Genomic DNA, 9,348 nt, shown 5'->3' on the forward strand with positions numbered 1-9,348 from the left:
ATTACACGTTTATAAAGTTTAATTAATTCTCTAGAGAACAATGACAAAAAAAATAAGTATTATCTATTGACATTGATCAATAAATTAGCGGCTACTAAAAACTATTTAAATTTTAAAGTTAAATAAGTAACATCGGTACAATACAATTGAGGTCAGTTGGGCAGTTTCACGGACGTATCCGGAAGGCGGTGCGAATTTAGCTCGTGTTTAGAAATTTAAAAAAAAACTTCAAGGTTCTCAATAAGTTGTCTTGTGCTTCCTTGTTATCTTTTTTATTAATACTTAATAAAGCATAATACAAGTGGCTTGTCCGTTATTTAGTAATTATACTTTGTATTGAGAAATTCTAGCTGGCTAACTAAATAATTGAAATAAAGAAATAATCAAATTTTTGCATGTAAAAAACTTTTTATCAATTCTAGTACTTTGATAATAACTAATATAAGACAATACATATTTTAACTAGAGTTTAATTTTTTTTAAAGTAGTACATTAGAATGTATCATTTAATTATTTTGTACTAGTACCGCTGTTAATAACTTACTAGAACTACATTACGTAATTTTAAATAAATATAAAAATGCTTGCGGAAAGTTGTTCGGATAAGGCAACTAAAGTCGCGATCTTTTATTCGTGGAAGCAAAATATTAAACAAGATTCTTGATAGTCTGTGAATGTTATATTGGTATTATGACGGCAAAAATCATATCGAGAAATGGTTGTTGTATCTGAAATAGAATTCTGTAAAAAACTCCTAAAATGTTCTATACGCGGCTCTGAAAACAACTGTACCGTAGTGTAAAACAACTGTAGCGTTGTGTAAAACAACTGTAGCATGGTGTAAAACAACTGTAGCATAGTGTAAAACAACTGTGGTATGACAACTTATGTGTTTCGAGAAGGATGTGCTCATCTCTTCTCCGCAGTAAACAGACAAGAGAACGAGATTCATCAACTTATATCCCTATAAACTTAAAGAGCTGAAAATCGCCGCCAAAATTTATATGTTATTACGTCCGCGATAAGCAACATAGACAAGGGCGAACGATAAACAATTTTGGAAATTAGAGTAACAAAAATTATGACACAATAATGATTTCAGTTTTGAAAAAAGAACTGACAATATTAAAAGGAAACAGAACAAAAATGTACATGACATCTATAAATGGTATGTAATCATCATCAAGTCAGCCGTAGGAAGTCCACAGCTGGATATAGACCTTCCCATATCCTTCGTACCAAAGAAGTCTGTCCAACACAACGCTTGCCCGTCCGTGACCGTTTCAAAATCTTAAGACTAAGATGGTCATCTGTTCTACGCGCTATGAGACCTGCTTTATCATCAATATAACCAATGACTTGTAATGCCATAGAGTAATAAAGTTCTGATCAATAAGGAAACCAATAGTTTACTATTATCTTTTAATCGGACACAATTACAGGGAACTAAAATGTAGCACTTGAGAATGTAATTAAACTAATTATAAACCTCCCTTCGATTTCATTTTACCAAAAATTCATTGATTGTTCTATAAATATATAATTATTATTCATGACCTCTTTTGAAAAAAGATCAAATAGATCTTAAGATGGTAATATAAAAGTTTTGTAATTTTATAAGATTCTGAAGCGCATTTTAAAAGAAACAGGTGTTAAATACGATGTCTCTAGAATAAAGCAACGAATGTTGACCATAAAACATAATTCATATTTCCAGATCTAAAGATATAGAGCGAGATACGAATTAGCGTTAGTAAATCAGACGGCTATAAGATGGCGTTAAATCATGATTCATGACGCTCTATCTAGCAATCTTGGACAATTACTGTGCGATGGAAACGTCCTACAGCTTAACGAATATCGATGTTTCTTAATATAAGTTACAGATATGATTATGAAAAGCTATTGTTAATGTACACAGGGTGATTAGTTAAAGGTGTAAATTCTAAAAAAGGGGTGAACGTATTGAATACTGCCCATTCTCTAGAAGTTTGTTTGTGAGCAGTACCAATTCTGTATAATTAATAAACATAGTGCGAATTATATAATATTGTATCCCGGAATTCGAAACCGCGACAAGGCAAGCCAATAACTTCTTACACTACAAAGTCTGTTGGAACAGGTAGTAAACAATAATTAATTTTAAAATGCAGTAATCCAAATAATGAAAACGCTATTTTATAATTATATTTATTTTTTATAATTTCCGAAACCATTGTTTTTTGGATAGTGTATACCATATATTAATTGATAGCAAATTAGCTATACATTCAACACAAATTCCAACAAATCTCTATTGTTATTAAAAGCACTAGCACACACATTTGGAATTCATATTGCAATGTTGAAATTCTAACAAGAATTATTTAATTCTAAAAATGAACTATCAAAATCAATTTATTGAAGACTTATCCTTACTTATAAAACTTTGTTGGGCAACTTCAATGTGACATCATTCGATTAAGTCGGATGAAGCGATAACACTATTAAGTTTTCTTCGTTACGACTACAAATGTATTGCTCTATAGTTGACTAACATTTTCCGTGACTTTGTCTATGCAAAATGTCAAACCAAAAATTAATTTTACATTTGTCCGTTTGTTCATTAGTAGCCTTCATATAGTCATATCAATACGAAATGAAATATTTGTACAGAATTTTCAAACATGATCATTGTCATCGTTTCAGCCGTACGTCAACTACTGGATGCCTGTCCACGAAATTTTCAATATCACCGGTTGGAAGCGGCCTGCACCCACCGTCCATAAAAAGTTTATATTTCCACCCTGTGGAAGGGTATCATATACTGCGCTTGTCTCCACTCCAGAACCTTAAAGCCCCAGTGGCCATCTGTTCTGCGCGCTACGTGGACACTGCCACTTCAAACTTGCCAATTCGCAACGCTATGTAGGTTACTTAAGTTTGTCTACGAATCTCTTCATTTCTAATTCGATCAAGATTTAAATGAAAATTTTTATCTTTAAAGTTAAATACGATGAAATAAAATTATAATGTTTAAAATTAGCATAGAAAATAATGACAAAAAATTATAGTTTTATAAATAGTAATAGTTTAAAACAAATGCATTTGTTTCTACAAATAACCGCAACACTTAATAGATGGTTTTCTTAATGCTATAGTATAAATATCATAATGGTATAATTAGTAGTGCATGTCGTAAGAAGTAACTATGTATTGTTGATTTGATAAGTATGAGTTTTATCAATGCTAGATCACGTGAAAATACTTATGAAGAATAACGACGCCCGAATTTTTTTATGTTAAGGTAAGGCTTTTTTTTTACCTGGCTTGTGCTGCTGCCCAAATACTATATGCAGATTTCGCGGATTGGAGAAAGCAGGGCAAAGAGGGAGTAACCGCTACATACTAGTTTCACTGGGAGACCGCGGAGCTTTTAGACTGCTAAAGCGGACTACGCCGTGGAATGAATACTTTCTAGGGCCCCCTCGAGGAGAACTCGGCTTCGGCTGTCACTCGTTGACAATACCCGTTTAGCAAGCCGTACTTCCACTTGGTCAGTTGCTGTAACCTAGCTAACATTATTATCACTTCGGAAATTTAGAATTTGCATTTTAATGTATATAGAGAATTTGCATAACAAACAAAATCATAAATATGTTATGAAATTCCATTCATTTAATATTTATTATTATAATAGTATATATTTGATATAAATTAAAATAAAATCGTACTTCCTTAAAGGCTGCGTGTTAAATATATACGAAGGTGAACCTTCTGCTTGGCCAAATACGTGTACATATAATTAAATCGAAGGTGACAGTAGTTCGCGACGAATGACTGTGCGAGTGGCAGAATCAACGCGGTCATTGCCTGCTTGATAAAAAATGGCGATACGTCATCGCGATTAGATTGTGTATCTATGCGCCGTGTAAAATGTTTTTGTCGTTTTTCATTATCAACACTATTTCATGTTAACGAAACCTACGAACCTGAAATATAAATGAAATTAAACATCAATAATACTTTCAGGCTTCATCAAAAATTATTACTAACTTAAAATAATTTTTACTTAATTATGATTGAAAAAAGTCCTTTATCATTATTAAATAACTTAGTAAAAAATTTAGCTACATTATTTATTTTGATTTTATTTGATTATACCTATCATATTTATTAATTATTAATTGTCGCCATACTCCTTTTCCTTACAGACATCATGAATATGAGAATGATTATTTATATTTTCAAATTAAGATTATTCACTTGCTTAACGAGGAAAATGATTGTTTTTTTTTTCTTAAAGACACAAAATCACAGATACATAAAATTTGTTATATTAATGCGTATTAAAATTATAAACTGGTCGTAGTAAAGTTTTACATATAATAAAACTAAATAAAAGATATTTGCTTAAGATTCTAAATGGGAACTAGAGATATAACTACTGCGTTTTAAGAGCGCTGGCAACACTAGCAATTAAACTAACAACTACGACATAACGACTAACTAGAAGACAAATGTAATGCCGCGTTTGATATTTTGTTACAAAACATCGCATTGAAATTACTGTCTGGCTTTTAATAACACAAAACATTATAAGTAATAGATATCCCTCAAAGACTGATGGATTACCGATACCACCAGAAAGAGATAAAAGTTTTTAGTCATCGTAATCTATCTAATGGCTGAAACCATGAAAGACCTGCGTACAATGGTCTTTGATTCCAGTAGAGCCTCTAGGCAAGTAGGTTTTAAAGTGAATATACACGATGTTGATTTCTAATGTCTATGATGTGCGTACTAATGATCCTCCCACTAGGTGGACCAACGACAAACTGAAGGTCGGGGTAAGTCGCTGGAAGCGGGCAGCGCCTTGCAGTGATTGTCAATTGGTTGACATAATGATGACGATTCTTTTGCGATTTATTCCACTGCTAACCATTCTCGCTCCTCACGTTCGCCATGTAAAAAAATATTTTTGTTCATCTTCGTATATATTTAACACGCAACCTATAAGAAAGTACGATTTTATTTTAATAAATGTCAATCGTATACTATTTAAATAACAGATTTTAAAATTAATGGGATTTTAAACTGTTGTTTATGTAGATACTTTTTGAATTTTGTTTTTGTAATCAATCTAAGATTGTGTTTGCGATCTATAGTTCGTTAGTGGATACTAATCCGTCGTTGCTTTAATTATATGTATTTATTTGGAATTAAAAATAAATAGTCGAATAATTGTTTTATTTAGTTTTAAGGGACTGTAATGAAAAATACGAATATTTGCAAAAATATTGACAGTATGAAAACTTGTTTAAATGTTAACTTAACAACACTTTGGTTACGTAGGTCGGCTTTGACCGATTTACTTAAAGGATTAAAAAAAAACTAGTCCGATAACCCTTCGACCTCGCAACGTGCAGGACGATAAGTGCGCGGACATCGAGACAAAGTCGCGGCCGTTAACCCCGGCCTATCAGCTGACGACATCGCCTCCAGCCGCGGGAAATTATCTTTCACGCTATATTTCGGTCATTCACTACCGCCACCCCTACTTCGTCTGTGGCGTTATTCGATTACAATGAAAGCGATTGAGGAACCCACTAAATGTCCACAGTGGAACAACTTTACGCGCTTGTTATAAAAGTTCTTAATATTTTCCCAGAAAACCGAAAAAAAAACATAAAATAATGAGAAACATGTTACATAAGTATTTATGAAAAGAAGATAATTAATTATGACTACAAAAACAATTGAAATTAGTGTACAGTCAACATTAAATCTTTAAGCACAAAACTTATAAAATTACAAATTAAAATTAGGAATAAAAATCGATTTCGCTACTTGGACTGGATCAAAAATGCTATTACCAGTAGATATGTCAAATGTGCGCAAAGGTTGGATTTTATTTAAGAACTTTTTTTTTCTAGTTTTACATTTTGTTGCTGTATATACTAACTAAACTAAATTTCTGTAAACAATTTCAAAATATTTAATAAAATTGTATGGATTCGTGCTAAAACAAAAATTTGTAATAAAAAAGTATTGGTTTACCCATGAATTGCCGTAAAAGTCGAATAAATAAAGAGTTGGGTGCATACTCATTTGTTCACAATTTGTATACAAGGAATTCAGATGAAATCAAAATCATCAAATTGCAAACGTGAATCACAAAAACTTCCGCGCATTACTTTATTCTGGACGCCTGACCTCTTTTTACTCTAAAAATTCGTCGAAATCCAAAGTCGGTAAAAGATCAACAAGACGTTTTTAAAGTCATATCATTCAGAGTTCAATATCGCCAGTGTTTTAGGTCACGCACGCACTTTTAACCATAACAAGTAAAATTGCAATCGATCTCTTTGTTAAAATATTTTTTGATTTCACTAATGTGTGATTTGAAAATTAAAATTCTCCATTATTTCAAAATGTTGTTCATGATTAATCAGAATAAAATTTTTCAAATTCTTGGATCAAAGTGAACAATTAAACAAAAAATATTACTACATACTATGTTGACGTCTGCTAATCAAAATACGAGTATTACAATTTATTATAGTTCTCGTTTTCATATGTTACTGTTATTAAAAAAAAACTGTTATTTTAATTAAGAAAAGCGTTTTTGTAGATACCATATTAATAATGACACTCATTATAACCCTATTCCACATAAACATCGGTAGGTAGATCTCATATTAATCTTTGTATATTCGTGAAACGAAAGTCTACTATTAGCACATTTCATTTAAATTAAGTTTTGATAAAAAAAAACTCTACAAAAGAGTTAACAATAATTTTCACACTGCAAATAAATTGGTCTTTAAATACCATGTAAATTTATAAAATTCATTTATGTTATCATATCATGTAATTCGAGAAATAAAAAACTGAAGTTTTGATAAAAAAATTCTGTAAGGATCGTTGTAATCAAAATTTAAAATATATTTGTTAGTAACTCTTAACTGTATTGGCCTAGCACTGGCAATATAAAATAAAAAAAAAAAAACTGAGATATTCTTAGTTCGAGCTATGGTTTTTTGGCGCCAAAAGAATCGTCCGCCGCCCGAGCAGGTACTGCTCCACGGCGCAACACGCTGGCATCGCGACCTACTTGCGCGCGCACCGACCGCGTCGCTACACATCGCACCGCTAAAAATAGATGAAATGTTGTGAAAGCCATATAGCATACGTTAATGTTTGTGAATGTTAGACTTACAACGTTAAATAAATAAATCTCCATGATTACAAGAAACGTTCTATCAACATCTACATCGAAGGTAAAATTTGAAAGTAGAAAATATCTTAACGAATGAAAAAAAATTAATAATTCATCAAAAACTTACAAAATTATTAAATAATAATACAATGTGCAAATGTTATCGATCGATGAAAAATATACGTACTTTTGTGTTTTTTATTCATAAAACAATGTTTGGGTGGAAAAAGCTCTCTTCGTCTACACTACCTGAAATTTGGATGGTATAAGAAAGAAAATTTCTTTCTAGTTCCGCTAATAGAGACAGAGCAATAATCTTATGATAATTAAAAATAATGTGTATCCATGAAACAATACCTAATATATATTTTATTTATTATAGTATTAAAAAATTTAAAACGAAATGTCAAAGTTTGAAGACAACGTACTCACAATTCGACTTCTAATCAATCTTGTGACCGGAAAAAAGAACGTGGTCGTAACACATTATTATCAAATACTCAATAAATTATTCATTGGAAATCATGTTATTCCTCGTTAAAGCGATTGCATTTCTTAACTATAACGAAAAAGCATTTTAACTTCACTACCTACGAAATTAACAAATTCCGCTGGATCATTGATCGATGATTTAATAACATCAGACGTTCAGCGGTGACTCTGCTCCTTGGTGATGTCGAAATTTCTCAAGTGTGCACACTCGCGCACGATTTAAAAACCAGTACCGGCGGGCCTTGAGGCATTTGGCCACTTGCCACGCCCATTCAGACGCTTTCAACTAATTTTTTTACATGAACAGTTAGGTTCAAATGAACCCAAAGAACTTGGCTATTATTTTACTACGCTTAGTTGTTTTTAAATTATAATGCAATCCATTTACAAGAAACACTAAAATGTATTTTTAACCAAGTAGTTTCGATAATTAAGGAACAATAAAGTTTCATTTAACTTCCGCGTACTTAACATCTAGATAAGCGATGGCATTGAAGAATGCTAACAGAAACGAGTTTTCCGTATTCTAACAAGAGACTCGCTAACATAAAATTTAATGCACGATTCATAGCGTAACAAAGATGAAATGAACAGCGATACCGACCACGCAACGTCACCTAACGGTACTTATATATCGCTCTAGCATGTTCACCTACCGCCGTTGCTTAGAAATCCGGGTGATTTAACTTCATGGCATCCACATTCATAGCTAATAGATTTTATGAAAGCACGACACGACACAGCGATCCGGTTTCCTTCCACGTATGCGAACGGTCTCGCTCCGCGCAAGAGTCGGTATTTACCTCGAGTGGCGGAGGACGACGCCAACAGTATCCGTGTGGAGAGGTTGTCGGGGCAGGAGCTACACAGCACTAACACTGTAACAACACATTACATCCAGTCACAATAGTACCGAACAAGCAGAACGTACACTGCGAGACGCAAAAGTCCGAGACTTGAGTGCGAATACGAATAAAAGTCAGTCGCCAAGAAGCGTAGTACGACACGTACTCTCCAATATGAAGCCTCTATCAGACTGACGAACGAGTTGAGACGAGGCGTGCCGAGCGCCGACGACACGTTACGGGGGGGGCGAGAGGGTACGATGAGGTCTCACTCCCTCTCGCAGTGCTACGCAATCACTTCCAGAGCGGGGCGCGAAGGAGGCCGATAGGCTCCGAAGCGTGCCGAGGGAGAGCCGCTAATCCCGCTATCACCGTCGCTACGGTATCGCAGGAGATGAGCGTGAACGCCGACGTGCGTGCATCGAACGCCAACGCAGCGTACTCGACTTGTTCGCTAACAATGCCTCTTGGGAAGTCAGATAAGGTGAACTCGCTACTACCACTCGTGAAGGAAGTAATTACTTATTACAACACAGTAAATCGTGCATACAAATTATCTGCTTTTGAATAGCTAATAAATACCTTATAGGTGTTGAAGTATTACGTATTTATTCGTATTTTTAATATCTGTCTGCTCTCCTTTTAATGATAATATGTAAATTGATAGGTTATGAAAAGATAATTAACGTAATATTAAAGAGAGTTTATGCTTATTGATGAATACCTATCACATCCGAAATCGTATAAAGAAAATTGCATTATTGTCATGGTCATTGAAATCAAACTGATATCTGGTGAAATGCGTAGTTA

At 33.4% G+C, this 9,348-nt stretch overlaps 1 protein-coding gene across 3 annotated transcripts in view; it reads right to left on the reverse strand.

Annotated features, from left to right (window-relative positions):
- Positions 1 to 8,700, reverse strand: part of LOC137931696 (uncharacterized) — a 70,709-nt gene extending 62,009 nt beyond the window's left edge. For all 3 annotated transcript variants that reach the window (XM_068775182.1, XM_068775183.1, XM_068775180.1), the window contains exon 1: positions 8,497 to 8,700. The gene's annotated coding sequence lies outside the window, so the exon portion shown is untranslated. The remainder of the gene's footprint in view (positions 1 to 8,496) is intronic.
- Between the last annotated feature and the right edge of the window lie 648 nt (positions 8,701 to 9,348).

Source organism: Battus philenor, unplaced genomic scaffold (assembly GCF_028537555.1).
Source record: "Battus philenor isolate CCGP_79_NKW_IND1 unplaced genomic scaffold, ilBatPhil1.0.hap1 SCAF_8, whole genome shotgun sequence".
Lineage (NCBI taxonomy): Eukaryota > Metazoa > Arthropoda > Insecta > Lepidoptera > Papilionidae > Battus > Battus philenor.